Raw genomic sequence first — 20553 nt, forward strand, 5'->3', positions numbered from 1 at the left:
TTCTTACTCCTATTTTGGTGGCTTGAGAAAGATGTGGAAGTGTAGCCAACTTAGTATTTTCATGTGCATATGAATTGTTTGATGAAAATCCTAAGAGAAAACATGTTACCATGGTTGCCCTGTCAAATCTGTGGCCTTTTGAGTGATTTTTTAGCATCATACATATTGAACTGGGTTGAGGCCTAAACATAAACATTGTAGCCCTTTCCCTAAGCTTTAAAATGAGACCAAGATCATAGCAATCTAATATGTATAACTTGAGATATGCCTTCTTGAATATGACATTGTTAGTAAACGGTCCCATACACGCAGCGGAAACAAAAAATATAATTCAGGGATCATTTACATGAGCCAAGATCAAGGGTATAATTTTACAATTCATATTAAATAAAATCTGCAGAAAAATAAATCTGAGTTTTAAAGAAAACAAACGCACATTGGAGGCTCCTCCAAATTTGTCGACGAATGTTTTGCTAACGATCCAAGTGTAGGATCGAACCTACGTAGTCCACACGAAGACAATCTCAAAAAGAACCAAAGAGGGATTTGCTAGATCCTCTTTGGCTTCAAGATTAAGAAGAGAGCAAATCAATTGAATTGATTTTTAGGCCAAAGATGTTTCTGCTGTGGGAGTGTTTTGGAGTGGCTGCTGTGTGTTTTAATTTCAAGAAGAAATCAATTAATTAATCAATTAAGACACACACTTTTCTTTTTATAGTTAATCAATTTGCCCTAATCCCATACGGAATAGGCTTGGGCTCCAACCCAAACGCCCCATGTTGCCAAACACTCCCAATCTAATAATTTATTTTTCCATCATTATCTCAGTTAAAATCAATTAATATATATTTAAATATGTGCGAACACACATTTAAACGTAATTTCACTTATTTAATTTTTCTAACAAATTAAATAAAGGCTACGACCTCAGCAAATTTAATTGCACTGTGAAATTACCAAAATACCCTTTCGCCTTAAAAGACGAAAATGCCCTTCTTTCTTCTTGGATCTTAAATTGTCTTCTATGTGTGTGACCCNACTGACTTGAGCGTCGGAGTGCCTACGGCGAACACCACCCCGGTGTTTCCCGTTCGCTTCACGTGTGTGTTTCTCTACGTGTGCAGGTGCAGCAGATCGCTAGTGGCCTTGACCTCACGGGATCAGACCCCCCTTCCGTACAGGTAGATTTTTACGTCTACATGCATTAAACTAGACTACGTAAAATTTATAGTTCGAGTATAAATACCAAATATACATTTGACATACCATATATAAATTTGACGCTATGAAAATTAAAGAATATTTACCTTAATCTCAAGTTAATAGAGTAACCATCTTAGTCGTACTTATGTAGGAGAAGTTCGAGTTATTTTAGTTTTCTTATTTTGAGTCATAATTATTTTCTTATTTTGATTAGATTTCATAATTTGGGAAATCTATTTAGTTAAGTTTGGTTTTCCTATTGATTTCTTATTTGTTTTGCTTTTCTAGTTAGGGATTTTAGTTCAATTAGGAATTTTATTTACCTTACTCTAGTAGTATTAAGAATAGCTAACTATACAAAGGGTTGTTGTGCAAAAATTATTTATGGTTTATCAATAATTTTTTGAGTTCCAAATGTGATTTCTTTTGTTGTGGTTTCGACATCCTAAGAAAGTTACGTGATAGTTTTTCTTTCATCTTATTCGCATTTCCACTTCGCCGTGTAGGCTACATTTATTTTTAGGGTTAAAGCCATTTACACCTTTTGAAACTCAAGAAACTAAGTTGGACCTCTTAATTATCAAAAACTACCATAAACAACCCCTACCATTAGTTTCTCAGTTAAATTTAATAGAAACAAGCACAAAATAAACATTCCAAAATGAATTAGATGACAATTTTTTTTTAAAGCTAAACCCTTAAAATAATTAAATAAACATTATAAAAGTTAAAGAGAAAAAAAAAAAAAAAATCTAAAACCCAAAATTATCAAATCAAACGAGTTTGGTTAAACCAAAAAAATTTTGGCAGATTAAAGTTAAAAAAGAAAAACACCACAACTGTCAAATTAAATTTAGCAACCAATTCGTCTTCATCAATCTTAAGCATCAGATCGCATCGATCTAGAGGTCCATGTAGGATTGCAACGAATCTATAGCTCTAGATCCACCGCGATCTGGCCGAAATCGAGATGATTGGCCAATTGTTAATTTAAATTTTTTTTGTTTATATATTTTCATAATTTTACATTGCTTTTTTTTTTTTTTTTATTTGGAAATATATTGAGTTTGGTTTTATAAGAATATTTTACTATGTAAAGATATTTTATTTTTTGAAATTTTATAGGTTTATATAATTAGCAATAAATATTTCTCAAAGATTTAAAAAAAAAATAGATTTATATAAATAATAAATTTTCTTATTTTATAAGTTCCTTTTTCTTCTTCTTTTTTTTTTTTAAAAAAAAAAAATTATTCAATGTAAAGTTTAAAAATATTAAAAAAATAGAAAAAATTATATTAATGTATTTACGTAAAATTGAAAAGCTTTAAGGGGCATTTCAAATATTTAACAAGTCAAACACAGTCAAAATAAAAAAATAAAAAAAGGTCTTTAGTTGAAAATTTTCAGGGGCAATTCAAACATTTCACAAGTCGAATGCAGTCAACCTCTAATTTAACACCTAAGATGGATGGTAGGGGTGTTTATGATACTTTCTTGTTGACTCAAGGAGTCATCATGCTCTTATTTTGATTATAACAAACTAAGGTTCCCTTAAACATGTTAACTAATGACTTTTCTTGAAGTGTAGACTTAGATGGCAAGGAAATTCCCTAATGCAATTCAAAGGATCATTAAGACGGGAAAAGAAAAAGTTTGCTGCAAGAATTTGGAAGATTTCAAGGAAGCTTAGTCAATTTATAATTTTCTTGTAATCAATTTATAATTTTAAAAGCATGAGTCTTGGCTAGAAAACTAATTAGCAAACGCAAGCTCTTAAAAACATGTTTTTGGGTTTCTCATATTTGGGCCAAAATGTCATTTTCCAAACTCAGGGAGTTAAATAGATTTCTCAACTTTTCATATTTTGTAGTTTAACCCAAGTTAGTCAACGAGATCATGCATCCACTTTCTAGGTTTAAATAAGGGGATAAAATGTGACATTATAAAGTTGTGGAGGTAAAAGTTTTGCCATAGTTTAAAACACTTTCACCCTCGTCCGATGGACCAGATGTCTTCCAAATCTAAACTGGAGTAGATCCTATTCTGTCCAGTTGATATGGTGGATTGTATCAGAATCCAGTCAACTAGATATGGCTTAGCTGTTTTTAACAGCTAGTACCATGTGTGCACCACGTAGGCACCATGTAAAACCCCTCTCTAGTCAAGTATCCTTTGAATATCTCTCAATGTGAATTGGGGGGATACATGTCTAGAGAACGAGTTGTATTTAGAAAAACATGTGCAAGGATAATAATAATAATAATAATAATAATAATAATAATAATATCCAAAACATTCATATAAGATGTCACGCATGATTCAAACTTATAATTTCAAAAATTTTAAGAATTTATCTAAAAATTACACAATCAAAACATATTTATATGGTGGAAGCTCCCAAAGGTGTTTCACAAATATTTATCATTTACATTACTTACATCATGATAAAAATGCCAAGATGACGATAAATCATCTCCCCTCATGCGTAGCCTTGCTGTCTCTGGCATCCTTGGCTTTTGGTCTACCTTTTTGAAGAAATTTCCCCACAATTCTTGCTCATTTGAAGAAAATTAGGCCAATCTTCTTTGATCACTAGAGAGAGAAAACTTGGATTATAGAAGTTATGGTGGAATTTGAGAGAAAATAAGTGATAGATTGATGAAAATGAGTTATTCTCCTCCGTTGGTTGATTTTTTAGCTAAAATTCCCTTGAATTTTCATTGTCATCTCCTTTAAAACATGTAATCACCTTGTTAGCCCAATAATTTTAATTTATTAACACATAAGTCCTTAATTTCTCATATAAGGGCAATTTAGTTATTTGGCACCAGACATAATTATTACTTAATTAATGTCATTAAATGCAATTAAGCCTACTCATCCTTGAATTTTTGCAATGCTTTTCCATAGGCAAAATGACTATTTTGCCCCTAATACCTTTTTATGAATAATTGATTCATACCGTTCCAAATGAATTGACTATTTTACCTTTAGTTAGATTTTATGCTTTTTGACATAAAATTAACATCTAAATGACTATTTTGAGTTGGGAACATACCTTTGACATCTTGGATCTTGGATATTACACACCATGTCAAATTCAGTCAACCGAATTGGAAACAGTCCATCGGATTGGAAATGGTCGACCGGTTTCTACAATTTTCAAAGTCCATTTTTAGGTATAATGGCTATATTTTTGCAGTTCCATTTATGAATTAAGCAAAACCAATTCTGAAATAACTTTATATTATCTGAAATTTCATCTCTTTCAAAACAAAAGAAATCAAACAATCTTTTAGAGCTTTCACTTGCAAATTTCATATTCTAAATCAAACCTTTGCTACATCCTAAACTTGTATCTTTGTAAATTAGGTTTCTTTGGGCTATGCAGTTGTTCTTCTACTCTTTGAGAGAGTTTTTCATTGTTTTATCAATCAAATTTCGAGTCGTAAAAGAGTACGGTTCACTCTCGAGTTTCTAGGCAATTCCAGTGAGAGAAAGTAAGTCCTAGTGTATGAGAGAGGGGTTCTAATTGCATCTTGTGAAACAATTTTTTGGATTTAATAACACTGGGAGGAAAGCTATTTGTATTAGATTTGCTTGGTTGGGTGATCAACCAAAGGAGATAATGGAATACTCCAAGAGGGATAACGTAAAAGGAGTGGACATAGATCAGGTTGGGGCTGAACCATTATGTATCGTTGTGTTTGCTTTTCTTTTCCCTAATCTCTTTAAGTTTATGCAATTTATTTTTATGTTTAGGCATTTTCAATTGCTTGCCATTTTCCATATTCATATGTTGCACTAGAGAAACACCTTTAAGTCACTAATAGTTTTAATTTAAGCATATTGTGATAAAGTGACATTCGAAGGTTTAAAAGCCTAATTTACCCCCCTTTTAGGTCTTTCGATCCTTCATTTCTGATAATTGAAAGGTCCAAGTATTAGTTTCTTAAGTCTTAGGGGGTGTAAATGATATTAACCTTTATTTTTATTAGAGTAGAGATTAAGACTTCAAGACTGATAGTCAATACCTTGACTAGTTGGTTGAGTATTATCTAGAGGCAATAACGATTCCACTTAAAAATAAGGAAATCAAAACTCCTTTAGAGATAGGCATGGCAATGTTCCCCGGAATTTTGGGGACCTGTCCTGCCCCGCCCTATATGGGGCGGGGTAGCCCCAGTTTTTTTGGGGATAGGGGCGGGGGTGGGGGGCATTTCAATCCCCATCCTCGGGGATGGGGCGGGGGTGGGTGATGCCTTTCCCCCGCCCCACCCCGTCTCGTATAAAATATATAAAATTAAAAATTATATATATATATCCACTCCTATATTTCATCTAATTACACAATTATCCTACCTATGTAAACCAATATTTTCCCAATTTCCCTCACTCTAAACAATTGAACAAGAACAAACCCTAAGCCATATTTATGTAAAATTAACTATGTTTAAACGATTAATTAAGTGTTTGTCATGTGGACGAGAGTTAACTATTGTGTTTGGTAATGCTCAAATTAATTATGTTTATGTAAAATTAATGGGGCGGGGACGGGCCTTCAACATTCCCCTTTGGGGTGGGGAAGGGGAATTCCTGTCATCCCCATAAAGGGGATGGGGCGGGGGTGGGGAGTGATTTTGAGGACGGGGATGGATACGGTGAATGAGATCCCCGCCCTGCCCCGCCCCATTGCCATGCCTATTTAGAGATAAGAATACCACGTTGAGAAATTTCAAGTACTTGGATAATAAACTTGCCCAACTATTTGATGGATTAGATTCATCATATAAAGACTAAATTTATAAAAATATTACTTGAAAAGTCTTCATTATCTATTAGATTAAAATAAGGCTTAAAGTATTAAGATAGAAAAGTAAGGGTAAATTAGTAATTTGTTTGTTCAATTATGAATATTATAAGAGGGTAAACTTGTTCAATTATGAATATTAACTACAATTTGGATAATAATTTAATTTTGATTAAATTATTAGAAATTAAATAAGATAAACGTGAGGTGTCAAAAGTATTTCTAAAGATCATTAGAAATTAAACTTAATTTTGATAATTTAACATAGTGATAAATTTGACATTATAAAAGTTATTAAAAAGTGGAGTTTCTTTAGATCATTAATAGGAGTGCCAATATATCCACTGCAATATATTTCTAGCCCCCATCTAATTTATCATTATCTCTCATTTTTAAATTTAGCTTTTGTTTTGACAAGTTTAATTTTAATCAAAATTACTAGAAATAACATTATAATTTCTAAATACACTTATACTCTATTTTATATTTTTTGTTTTAATTTTTAACATTTAATCTTACAAAAACCCTAACCCTAAATTTTCATAATCATTTAAACAATTTGTTTTATTTTAAATATTTGATTGTTTGATGAAAATATAATACTAAAAAAATAGAAAAAGTAATCACACAATGAGATGAATATGAATCTGTAAAAGAAAAAGTAATTTCAAATATGACATTAGGAAATTAGGAGAAAAATTTGTAAACAAAAGACCTAATGAAGTTTGAGATTGGGGAAAAAGGGTGTAAAATAAAAACCATAATTAAGTTTGAAATTAAGGAAAATAAACCTAAATAAGCTTGTAGGGCTATTTGTGGTATTAAATGAGGTTTAAAGAGATTTTTTTTTTTTTTAATTATAGAATAAACGTATTTAGCAATGGGGGATACTAATCAATTGAATGGGAGCTAAAAATCACTTCACTATATCCACTCATCCATTTTTCCCCATCAAAAAGGGATGAAAATACCCAGGCCCAAGTCGGGCTTGCCCGAGTTAGGCGCTGTTTACATTTAAAAAATTCCTAGCTTGAGCCCAAGATTTTAGAGAGTTGTCTATACTTGTAATTTTTACTAAGCCTAAGCCTAATTTTTCAAGCCCTAAAATGTGTGTGGGCACGGATAAGGTTTTCTATTACATACATGGTTAGTAACTATAAGTGAAATGAAATCAGGACCATAGAATTGATCAAAGTGGGACATACTTAGGTTATACAACTAAAATGAAATCAGGACCATCGACCTAATTAAAGTAGGACATTGGTTGCACGACATGTCATATTTGTTCGAACTCCATAGAATCACCCCAGATCCAATACTCATTTAAAAAAGCTTTCCCCACGAAAAAAAAAATGTGAATAATCAATCCTCATTCTCTGTCTACAAAACTCAGAAGTTTACCCCTCTCTAATGGCTACATTTCTCTCTCCTCTCCTCTTCTTGTCTCCAACGCCCTCAATCTTAGCAATCTTGCCCAAATTAACAAACCCTACTCTTTCTTTTCTCTTTGTAATTTACTAATCGGAATGAAGCATTGTATGCAGCCAAGAAACACAATCTTGAGAGAGACCCGCTCAAGTGAGTCACCATCTTCGTCGTCTCCAAACCCTAATTCAAAATTAAAGGGTCCACTTGGTACACTATTTAGACACTTTTTAGGATAGTATTTTGAAAAAAGTTAAGTTAGGTTATTTTTACGAGAATAGGATTTGAATTTGAAAATGTGTTTGATACATTTCTGAATAGCATTTTCTGAAAATATTGTGATTATTTTAACCCCCTAGGTTTGTTAATTTAACTAAACACCCTCATAATAAAAGTTTATAAATTAACAAAAATACCCACACCCACTCACTTATTGCCAACAACCGGCCACCACCATTAAAAGGTGGCTGGAATTTGTCGAAATGACCTATGACCGGCTGGATCTGGCTAGTCATGCACTGATCTGCCCTTTTTTAGCTAGATCTACCATGGATTTGGTTGGAAACGGCCAGATCTATAACCACAAATCTGATCGTTGTTGACGGCCAAATGACGACCAAGATATGACCACCATTAACAGCTAGATTTGGCCATAACAACCAATTTTTTTGCCTTAGATCTGACTGTTTCCAACTAGATCCACTGTGGATCTGGCTAGAAAATGCTAGATTGGCACACGACCAACTAGATCCAGCCGGTCGTGCGCCATTAGAGCAGAAACGACTGGTGGTGGCCGTGGCTACTAGTGGGTGATAGTGGCTTGGGTTTGTGGGGGAGTTTTTGTTAATTTTAAATATTTTATTGAGAAAGGTAATTGTTAATATTTTGAGTTGAATAGAATAAGATTGGATTTTGAAAAGAATTTTGAATATTGAAACAAATATGTATTTGGATAGGATAAGATAGCAGAATAGGATATGGTGAAAATGTTGTACCAAATGAAGCCAAAGCCAATCCTCGCCTCGAGCTGCTTTGCCCCAAATTTCCAATTCTTTTGTTTTTGTTTTTTTAATTTTTTAATATATATATATATATATATATTAGAGAACTAGATTCTTCTTGCATATATTTTCTTCTTGCATAAGTTCATAAACATCTTCTTGTATGTGTGGGCGTTGTATGTACATAGTGTAAGTCATGGTAATAACAATTTGACTTTTGTGAATAAAATTAATAAGTAAACTAATAACTAGAGAAAAGATTTTTATTAATATAAACCAGAAATATCATCAATATTGTTGATGCTAAGATTCGCACCAACGAGATGTACAAAGATTTCTTGATGAAATATACGCAAGGGATGTTGTGGAATCCATGATGTGATGTTGAATCAACGCATGAATTGAAAACACAAATAACAAGATATTTTTAAAGTGGTTCAGATGCTTGATGCAAACCCTGTGTCCATTGTTTTTTGTATTTCTTTCTGTGTTTCTTTTTCTTTTTCACATACAAGGGAGGCTACCAAAATATGAATGAACAAAGATCCCTAATTTGACTAAAAAGTAAGCTTATATACTGTTACAATAGCAAACTTGTAAATAAAGTTAACTCTAAATGGAATGACCCGTGGCGCGAATCCGCTCTCCAGGGATTGACCGCACAACATTTGCCACCCAGTTTTTGGAGTTCAAAATTAGATTTAAAAAACTTATGCCCTCTACTTGGATGGTCGTCGTAGTGTAGGCTGCAATCATAAACTGCTACCTGTTAATGCAAATACATGCTATTACCTCATGTCACGAGCATGATGATGCGATGTCTTACATGGCCAGCACAATGACATGATGTCCTGTGCCGCCAGCACAATGACGCGATGACAAGTTTGTCATTGTAACAATATATAAGCTTATTTTTTACTCTAATAAGGGATCTTTTTTCATTCATATTTTGGCAAGCCACACTTGTACGTAAAAAAGAAAAACATACAAAGAAAGTAATACAAAAAACAATGGATGTAGGGTTTGCATCAAGCATCTGAACTACTTTAAAAATCTTTTGTTATTTGTGTTTTCGATTTTCTTTGTTGATTCAATATCACATCGCAGATTCCACACTATCTCTTGCATAGATTTCATCAAAGAATCTAATTACATCTCTTTGGTGCAAATTTTACCATCAATAAATATATATATCGGACATTCTGAAGCGTGATGGGAGAGGTGTGTGGAGCACTATAGTAGAAAAAAGAGATTCTTTGTGTCCAGTTTCATGCTCGTCTTGTCAAAGCCGGAGCTCGTTGAGGGCTTTTTGCAACTTATCCAACTCTTGGCCTACTGGATGGCTGCTTTCTACGACCTCGGTATGAGCTTTCCAGTTATTCCTTGCCATATTTAAATGGTCAAGAATGTCCTCACTTGGGGCAGGTCGCCCTACTTATCCCATTCTTTCGAACACATTTGGATGTGCATTATTGCCTGAGAAGAGCAAGTTGTATGCATGAGGAGAGTTTACCCTTTCCTGGCATGGGTTATGACCTGCACACTAGTAGTGGGTATCTCTACGACGTGAGTTATTGTCAACATGTCATTCATGGGCGTCTTTGCGATGTGAGTTATGTTAGAGTAGGTTGTTAGAGTAGATGCCCTAGAGCCAATCAATTATTGTAGAATTGACTCCTTGTAATAATGTTCATTGATAAATAAAAGACATTTTATACTATATCGCATAAATCATCATTGCATGTATTGATATATGTCCTTAGAATGGTAGAACAGTGACGAGGGTATCAAGTATTTCAAATCTTGATAGTGAGAACCCTATGAGCACATAAGATGGCCATTCTAGAAACGTCCATAGCCTCAGTATTATTCTGAAGTAAGGGCACATATAATACGGTAAGGCTATCATAGTGTTGAACGACCCTATCGAAAGGCAGTGATTGATCTCACTTGTCAAGGTTGTTTGGTGACAACCTGGTGCAATAGGTGCTTATTGTAGACAAGTTCACTGGACTTACCCACCAGAGGATTCCATATAGATGGTAACCTCATTGTCTATGGAATAAATCTTCTAACGAATGGTGGTGCATATGATCCTTAGACTTAAGATCACCGGAGCGCCTTATGTATCGATTGGTGTAGTTTGACACTAGCCTAATGCAGTTCTATTCAGAGCTATCAATATGGTAGTGATTGGCTACATTAAGGAGTGTATCAAGACTATGGTAGATAGACAGAGGATTCATCCCTCCCGAGTACGGGAGAAGTTTTCTCACGACGTAATTCAGTAAATGCCAATGACACTAAAACTATGGCCACAGTGAGATTGAGTTGTTGCTCTATCTAGTTTATTATACAAGTCATTGGTCCAGTAACTGAATTCATAATATGGGGAGTAACTGAAGGTTGACACTATTTCTATGTCTCGGTCTCATCGAGATAATGGATGATGAAAGGATCGAATTGTACGGTAACTATATCGTTGACAGGTAGCTACTTCGCTGAATCCAAATCTATCGGGTGGCCATGATGCTTTGCTAGGGGCCAATCTTGGTCTATGTGTAGTGAGACGATTAATTGGTGTTAATTGCAATACTATACACTACCAGTATGATGAGGAGTCTATGGGTCACACACATAGAAGATAATTTAAGAGCCAAAGAAGGGCGTTTTCTTCTTTTTAGGCGAAAGGGTATTTTGGTAATTTCACAGTGCAATTAAATTTGCTGAGGTCGTAACCTTTATTTAATTTGATATTAAAATTAAATAAGTGAGATTACGTTTAAATATGTGTTCGCATATATATTTAAATAAATTATCATTATTGTTAAATGTTAATATATATTATAAATATATATTAATTGAATTTAATTGAGATAATGATAAATTAAAATTAAAATATCTAAATGGGAATGTTTGGATACAAGGGGTGTTTGGGTTGGAGCCCAAGCCTATTCCATAAGGGAATAGGGCAATTAGACTTGCACTACATAAGTGTCAGTTTTTTTGTGAATTAAAAAAGAAATATTCATTCACTCATTTGATTCATTGAAAAAAGGAAAAACACTCCAGCCCCTTGAAAAACTCTCCATGCCAGATTTGCAATTTTTACTTGAATCAAATTACTTTGATTTTTCTTCTTGGTTCTTAAAGGCTAAAGAGGATCTGGCAAATCCTTCTTTAGTTTCTTGAAGTTATCTTCGTGTGGACTACACCGGTTCGATCCTACACTTGGGTTGACAGCGAAATACGCTTAGAGACAAGTTGGAGGAGCCTCCAAACGTGCATATGATTTCTTAAACTCTAAACTGATTTTTTGTAGATCCTTATTTTATATATAAACTGTAAATTTGTGCCCTGATCTTGGTTCTATAGAACGATCCATGTCGTAAATATTTTTGTTTTTTCACTACCATGTTTGATCATTTCCTAACATAGGTGTCCTAAAGCCAATCAATTAGTTGTAAATTGACTCTCATGTATCATGTTTATCTATTAATATAAAGGCAATATTATTCATTCTATCGTGTAAATCGTATTTAATTATATTTAGTGATATATGTCCTTAGAATAGTAGAATGGTGATGAGGGTATCAAGTATTTTAAATCTTGATTGTGAGGACCCTATGAGCACTTATGGTGGCCATTCTAAAAATGGTCGTAGCCTCAATATTATTTTGACACAGGGCACAGATAATACGGTAAGGTTATCATAGCATTGAACGATTCTACGGAAAGGTAGTGATAAGTCTCATGTGTCAAGGTTGTTTGGTGATAGCCTGATGCAACGCATGGGTGCTTGTTGGCTGCAAGTTCAATAGACTGACCCACCGGAGGATTTCATGCAGATGATAAACCCAATATCTATGGAATAAACCCTCTTACGGATGGTGGTGCATGTGATCCTAAGATGGTGGTGATTGGCTATATTATGAAATACATCATGGATATTGTGGATCAACGACAAAGGATTCATCATTCCTGGTTATGGGAGTAGTTATCTCACTGCGTAATTTAGTTAATTGGCAATGACATCAAATATGCGCCCACATTGGAATTAAGTTGTTGCTCAAATCCGATTTTATCTTGGTCGTTAGTTTAAAAACCAAACACCTAAATACCAAGGATGCTATCTGAGGATGACACTATTTATATACCTCAGCTTTGAAGAGAAACGGATGGTGAAAGGATTATGTGAACCCAAATATGACAAATATTCCTATAAGAGAGGAGGGGAGGAGGGGGGGGGGGGGGGGGGGGGGGGGGGGTGGTGGTTGGGTTTGAATAGGAATCAATGGAAATAATTACGAAATAAAAACTTTCACCAACCACACAAGTTATGAATTTATATCAACAACAATGATAAAAAATAAATGACAATGTTAATGGTCAACAAAGATAAACAACGGTGAGAAATAAATGAAAGAACAATGAATAAGAACAAGTGATAATGATGTTCAAGTAATAAATATGCTAGGAATAATAAATGAGTTGAGAGAGAAGAAATGCTCATAGGTTTATAGTGGTTTAGAGCTATATCCACAAGTCTCCTACATCCACTTCTTCAAGGCAACCTCCTTAAAGTTCCACTAGAATCAGATTGCACCGTTTACACTAGTTTGATAAGATTTCGCCTCTTAAAATAGTTTGACAAGATTTCCCCTTTAGATTTATAGGATTGCACCTAGTTTTACATGATTTCTCCTTTAGAAAGGTTGATATAAAGGTTTATGAAAGATTGGCCCTAAGCTAGACTAATACACTCAATGTTTTACAAGGTTTCTCTCTCTAAAGGTAGAAGATTGAGTACAAAGAGAGTGAGGGAAGATCAATGTTGAACTATGAGTACTATAATAGATTTTTCGTGTTCTTCTCCCCTTCTTCTTCTTGCAATAACTCTCTCTATTTATATCTTCAACTACCTTTCATTTAAAATAGAGTTGTTTATAATCGTTGCTTTATTTAATGTAAAACTGCAGAAGCTAGTGGAACGGTCATTCCACCATTGCGAACGGTCATTCTTAACACAAAAAAATCTTTTTCTTAGCTCTAAGGTTTATGGAATGGTCGTTCCACCATCACGAGTGGGTGTTCCACCATCGCGAATGGTCATTCCACCATATGGAACGATAGATCCATTGGCTCCTGAAAATCCAAAAAAAATCCAAAGCCACCTAATTTGAGAAGGAATGGTCGTGTGATGTGATCGTTCTGCTTGAAACACTTGTACTTTAACTTGGTCTTCAAAGCTTGGTCTTCAAGAGTTGTCAAAGGTGTAAAAACATTAGAATTTGAATACTTTGACTTTTAACTTGATTGGAATGGTCATGCAGTTTGGTCATGCCAATAAGAGCAGCTTGACATGATTTTGGGCATAGGCATGAATAATCTCCTAGAACGAGGCCATGCTATGAGGAATGTTCATCTAGATAGCTCTATGAAACTAGGAAGAACCGTTCCTTTGTCCTGCATGGTCATACCATCTAGGAAAACTGTATTTTTGTTTTGGTTATGACTTTTGTCATACCTTTGCATGTTTGTTAGATAATAATCAATTTTTTTTATTAGTTTTAGCACATCAAAACACATGAGAGCTCAATAGATTAGATTGCATGGTGACCATATGATTGATATGGTATCAGTTATTTGTTGATCTTTACTTGTTGGGTGGCCATGATCCCTTTCTAGGGGCCAACTTGGTCTGTGTGTAATGAGGCGATTAACTGGTGGTTAATCACAATACTACTCACTACAAACATGACCTACGGGCTACACACATAAGGGGAATTTAAATCAGAAGCGCTTATTTGATCAAAGAAGTGATTAAGGGTATTTTGGTCTTTTCATATGGAAAGGATGGTTTGGTAATTTTGTATAGTTTGTCGCCTATGTCTATTTCTTATTAAAATAAAATAAATAAAAATTACCTAATTAATATTAAATATATTTATTATATTAATATTAATTGGAAAACCCTATTCAATTATATACTAATTGGTTTAGGATAAAACCTATTCTAAATTAGGAATGAAATTGTATTCTATTCACGCTCTTTCGAGACTGTCCTTAGACGACTTGTGGAAACCTCTTCAGCTCGGCTGGTGACACCCTTGTTCTTTGAGTTGGCTCTAGTGGCGCAAGTCATGGTGGATATCACACAAGGTTGGTAAATATAATAAGATCTGCAAGAAAATTCGAAGAGCTTTGCAGGTGCCCTCCTTCTAATGCAAAAATGTTAATGTTGAAATTTGCATAACGAATAGTACGTAGGATTCATGGTGGAATCTACGTAGGAATTTATATGAAATATGTGTTCTTGATATTGGATCAATGAATGAACTAAAAATTGAGCAATGACACAAAGGAAACAATTTTTAAAGTGATTCGGATACTAAGTGCAAATCCTACGTCCACTATTATTGTATTGCTTTCTGTGTTTTCTCTGTGCATATGTATGACTTACAAAAGATTAATTAAAAATCAAATCCCTATCTGAGATGGAAAGTAAGTTTGATAAGAGTGTTTAATGCATCGAGCCGGCTCGACTCGGCTTGGTTTGCTCGTTAACAGCTCGGCTCGATTAGCTTGGCTCGTTAGGCTCCCAAGCTGCATCCACTAGAATTTGTAGGGCATTTTAGGGGTTTTTTAAAGTATGGGGGATTAAACAAAATTTTCAAGAAAAAGGTTTGCAAAAATGACAAAGATCCCCCCGATTTTTGAACTCCCTAAAAATGCAACTCCACCCCTGTTTGTTGTAAAACCAAATGAGTAAAGATTTCAGCCACTTTTCAGCCACCTCCGTGTCTTTCCTCATCGCTCAACCCATATGTTTTGTCGTCATGTTGTCACAGACTCGCTGTATCTATCCCTCAAATCTCGCTGATGTTTGTGGACGCATCGTGTTTTGCTTTTGTCTCGTTAGCGTCAAACCAATCTTGTTGTCACCATCGTCGTCGTCAAGGTTGTTGAAGTTGTCGGCTTGTAAGGTATGTGTTGTTTATATTGTTCATAGATTGGTAGAGTTAGGGCTATTTTAGACTTTATTTAAAGAAGTGTATTTGTAAAGCTGCTATGAGTAATTTGCTGAAAAACAGTAATTGGAATGTGAGCATGTGTGAGTTTCAAGCCAAACGGCAATTAATAGAGGCATTTTTGACCTTTGTTTTTTTTTTTTTTTTTTTTTTCTACATGCGTACAAACCAGTTGTTAGTATCCTACGATACCCGATACATATCATACGATACATATTCGATACAGGTCGCCAACGATACTTATCAGAGGGTTGTATCCTAAACCATTCGATATGTTGATATGTATTCTACTTACGATACGTATCCGTTCGTATCCTTAAAATATCGATATAAATCGATACGACTTTATTAATTTTGGTCAATGTCCAAAACCATTCGGTTAACGGTTCACCCACCCCGATTCACTAAACTTGTCCAATTTACCTATTTTGCATGAGAAAGTAAAGAAATATTATTGCCCTTTTTACATGATATAATATAAGTGGAGATATAGATATTGACATGATCTTGGAATTTTGTGATTAATTTTGATTATGTAATACCGTAATTTAAAGTAATAATGCCATAAATTCTTTAATTAATCTTGGGATTATATTAATTTTTAGAAAATTTTGATTTTTTATTAATTTTTTGAAAAGACGTATCTTACGATACATACGATACGCGTACACGATTCCAAAATTAGGTTTTTCGTAACACGATACGATACACGTTTGATAACCATGGTACAAACAACAAAGGTATTTTGAATTCGAAACATGACCCTCCTCCTTGAATGAATGTATTTATATTTATACACTTCATTTTTTTTTTTTTCGCTTCTTCATGATCACTCACATGCGATGTTTGCTTGTGAAGTGTCACTCATCAGTAATGAAATCAGAGATTATTTATTCTATGATTATTGTGTGATGTCATATTACCAAGTGAATAATAAACTATTGAGAGAAAGCAATAAATACCACAAATTGTATAATCAAAGTACAACGTCATGAAGCTCAATGTTAAACCAACAGTCCAACACAAGTCCATACACTTTATTTCTCTGATCCTATAAAAAAAATTGAAATCTACTCTTAAATTTAAAAAAAAAAAAAAAAATTGTTTTTTTTTTTACCAGCTCGGGAGCTGACTCGAACTTGCTCTTAAGCAGGCTCGCGAGCTAGGTCGAATTGCTTCCTCCTCCTTCACGAGTCGAGTCGAGCTAGACTCAGAGGCTCGCTCCTCGTTGCCGACTCGATTTCCTCCCTTCACGGTCAGCTCCAAGCCGAAACTTAGCTCGGCTCACTCGAAACAGCCCTATTTATAAACTTTACAATAAAAACTTATAATAAAATACCTAAAAGAATAACACGTGGTGCGAAAACGTGCTCCATGGATTTACTCCAACAAGTGATTTAGTGTTGGTATTAATTATGTCTTATAATGTATTTTGAATTTAGTTGTATTCGACTAAGATTAAATTTTGATTTAAATCTGTTTGGATGGTAGAATTTGTTTGGCCTGAAACAAGTTGTAAGATACAGCTATGCTAATATACAGCTAGAATATGTTACAAAGAAAAGAGAAATTCAATGATGATTCCCACAAAACAGGATATCCCACACAAATGCCGACAAGGAGACTCCATTATATTATTAATTTTAAATCTTTCGGGCCACGTATCAACTAAATTGGAAAAAATGGGCCGGTTAGGCGGGTCAACCCTAACCTGGCCCGTAATAAGAGGGTTCAACCAGCCCGCCTTAAGGGCGGCCGGGTTGAGCCCAACCCGCTAGCAACCCCCGGGCGGTTTTGTCCTCTCTGCAAGAAGACCGCAACCTGGGGTTCAAGGCGGTTGGCCAAAAAAGATTAAAAAAATGTAAAATTTATTTATTTTTTCAATTACCCTTAACCCTTGAAATATACCGTTTTATAGCCATTGGAGGGGTCTTTTTCGTGATTTTCTTTCCCCATTTTTCTAAAAATTGGCCCTAAAACTCTCATATTTTTCTCACAACTCAAATTCTCTCATTCTCTCATATTCTCTAATCTCTATTCTCTCATTATTCATTTATCTCTTAATCTTTTTGTTATCAATTTGCTCTTATTTTAATTTTTAGTAGTTTTTGTAATTTCAATTCATATTCCAATTTTCCAAATTCCAAATTTCCAATTTCCAATTTCCATATTCCATCTCTTCTTCTTAATTTTTATTTCTTCTACATCAATTTTTTTTCAACTACAAGTCTACAATGGATAGATATTTCTCTCCCATCAATTTCAATGATGAGAAAACTATTATCCTAGTCCTAGTCCCCGCTGATTTTACTATGAATGCAGGAGATTCAAATAGTCCCTGTCCGAATCCCAGTCTCAGAATCCGATACACCTCAAAATATGTCGTGATTCCACAGCTCCCGGTGGTTCTAGAAGTCGCCTCGTAATCCGTCCTCGTCCACTTCACTCAAGCTGAGGCGAGATCATCACTGCCGTCGAAAGCGAAAACAGACATACATCAGACGTTTGGTCATTTCGACAAGTTTTACGAGACAGAAAATGGCGTTCAAGTCAAGAAGCAAGATGCAATATTGTGCAAATGTTTATAAAGCTGATTCAGGTAATGGTACTAGTACTTTAAAAAAGGCATGCTAATAAACATATTAATCAACATGGAATAGAGAAAGCAATCAAACTCAAATAACTAATATGGGTACTACTTGCGTTATAATTCTGATGTATATAGGGAACAGTTAGCTTTATATATTTTCTGCATCTGATCAACCTATTAATATGGCAGAAGATAAATATTTTGAAGATTTGTTCAAAATTCATTTTTTTCCAAGTTTAAAGTTATTCTAAAACTGCAACTAGAAATGATTAATAAAATTGTTTAAAAAAATGAAATTGAATTAAAAATAAATTTCATACTTGTCATATTAGTGGGCTTTAACTGCCGATTGGAATGGTAAGCTAAACAAGATTATATTTGTATGACTATCATTATTTTGAATGAATTTAAATAAATAAATCTTTTTTAGGTTTAGATTAATGATGTGGATCATAGTGTTTAGAAATCTATAATAATTGACGTTTTAGAAGATTATGATATTATTGCAATTGATAAGTTTAACTTTAGATATGCAAGTTCATAGTAAAGCTATAGAATTTTTTCAAATAATTATCTTTTATTAACAATTTGAAGTTTTTTTTACCAACTTTGTGCATGTCGAGTATTAATTTAATTGTGAAAAGTGGTATGAAACAATTAAACAAATATTGACAGATTAGGGAATCTTTAGCTTGGTTACTAGTAGTATAAAAGAAATGCTGAATTTCAAGAAGCTTGTATAAAATCAAATATGTCTCTTAGAACTTTTGCATTAGATATGCCTGTTAGATGGAATAGTACTTATTTAATGCTTAATTCATGTTACCTTATGCTAATATAATTATTTATTTGTAGCAAATAATAGAGGTCTTCATTATTTGGTAGAAAATGATTGGAAGATAGCTAAAGTTTTCATTCTTTCTCAATGTTTTTACCATCCACTTTACAACTTTCTGATGTGTATTATCCTACTAGTCCATTGTAATCACTACAATTATAAAAAATTTCGAGTTATTTACCAAAAACAGAACAATGAATTTTACATGCACCAATGAAGGCAATAGAATTTTTTTTTTTTGAAATATTGGGACCCATTCCTTTTCTTTATTGTTTATGTGCTATATTTGATCCTAGATTAAATTAGCACGTTTAGAAAATAGTTTTGACAATTTAAGTGAAATTTACAAACCGAATCATATGTCAATCAAATAGGAGAGGTAAAAAATATTCTTTTCGAATATATTTCCAATATGAAAACAGGTAGGGAACCCGCAGTCGCAAAAGGCGAAATATCCAGAGAAGCTGTAGCAAGAAAAACAACAAATGAAGACTTATACTCTTGGAATGCACTGAATAGCCGGAGGACCCGAATCCGAAGTACAACCTCCTCTTCAGAAAGCACCACCACCACAACAACAACAACAACAACTAATATACTGCTCCTCCATGGAGTCGCAGAGTAATAAACTTCAACAACATATTTCAACCCCGAAATGTTTTCAACATGTCACTTTGATATCTTAGAGTATTAGAGACCAGAAAATGTATTTTTCCCGGTATATCAAGACTTCCCTTGAGTTTTCGCTGTTCCTTCTCAACCGTCTCATCCAAACAAACATTAGTGCAAGTGAAAGATTTTAAATGAAAGGAGGACTAAACTTGCTCTAAAAATGATTGAAGTCCCACTGTCTTCGAGATTGGGAACGATCGCGCCATCAAATCAATATGAGGTTATCGACAATACTTAGTAGAATCATTTCAATTTTGTAATATAGTTACATGAGGAGGTCCTAGTGAACCACTCCCAATTAGTTTTTTTGTAAAATGTAATTTGTAAATTAATTGTCAATTATTGCATTCTTTTTTCTTTACCAAGTTTTTCTCCCATTGGGTTTTTCTTGGTGAGTTTTAACGAGGCAATAATGTTGTAATTTCTTATTTTATTTTTTGATAATGAATAAGTCTAATTTTTCTTATATTACATTTTATTGTATTAAAATTGAATTAATATTTGAAATGTTAACCAAAAAAAAAAAAAAATTTGAATGGAATTGAATATTGATATTTGAAAGTTAACTAAAACGATTATATTTATAATTATTTATTTGAAAAGTTAAATTAAAAAACAAAAATAATAAAAAAAACAAAAAAAAAAAAGAAAATCAGGCTAACCCGGCCGCGACCGCCGCCTAACCCGTCGGGCTAGGGTTGGGGCGCCGGGCTGGGCCAGCCTTTTTCCCCAAATTGTCAGCCAGGTTGTTGGCGGGCGGGTTAGGCCCAGCCCGCCAAGATGTAACCCGTGGCGGGTCGGGTCGGACGGATTACTTTTCCACCTTTAGTTACATCGAGGATTAGAACAAATCTCTATCCTTGGCCCAAAATTAATATCGGGCCCGTCCTCGAGGATCCCTAGTCTGAATGGTGCAGGGCCGTCCCACTCCCCAAGGAGTTTTGCCATTCCTATCCCTCTGTGACTAGAAAATGGAAACA

The 20553-nt window shown here is 34.1% G+C and overlaps 1 protein-coding gene across 1 annotated transcript in view; it reads left to right on the plus strand.

Annotated features, from left to right (window-relative positions):
* The window catches only part of LOC116118891 (uncharacterized metal-dependent hydrolase YabD), a 67061-nt gene that overhangs the window by 42757 nt on the left and 3751 nt on the right, over positions 1–20553 (plus strand). The gene's annotated exons all lie outside the window — the stretch shown is intronic.

This window comes from Pistacia vera, unplaced genomic scaffold (assembly GCF_008641045.1).
Source record: "Pistacia vera cultivar Batoury unplaced genomic scaffold, PisVer_v2 Contig862, whole genome shotgun sequence".
Classification (NCBI taxonomy): Eukaryota; Viridiplantae; Streptophyta; class Magnoliopsida; order Sapindales; family Anacardiaceae; genus Pistacia; species Pistacia vera.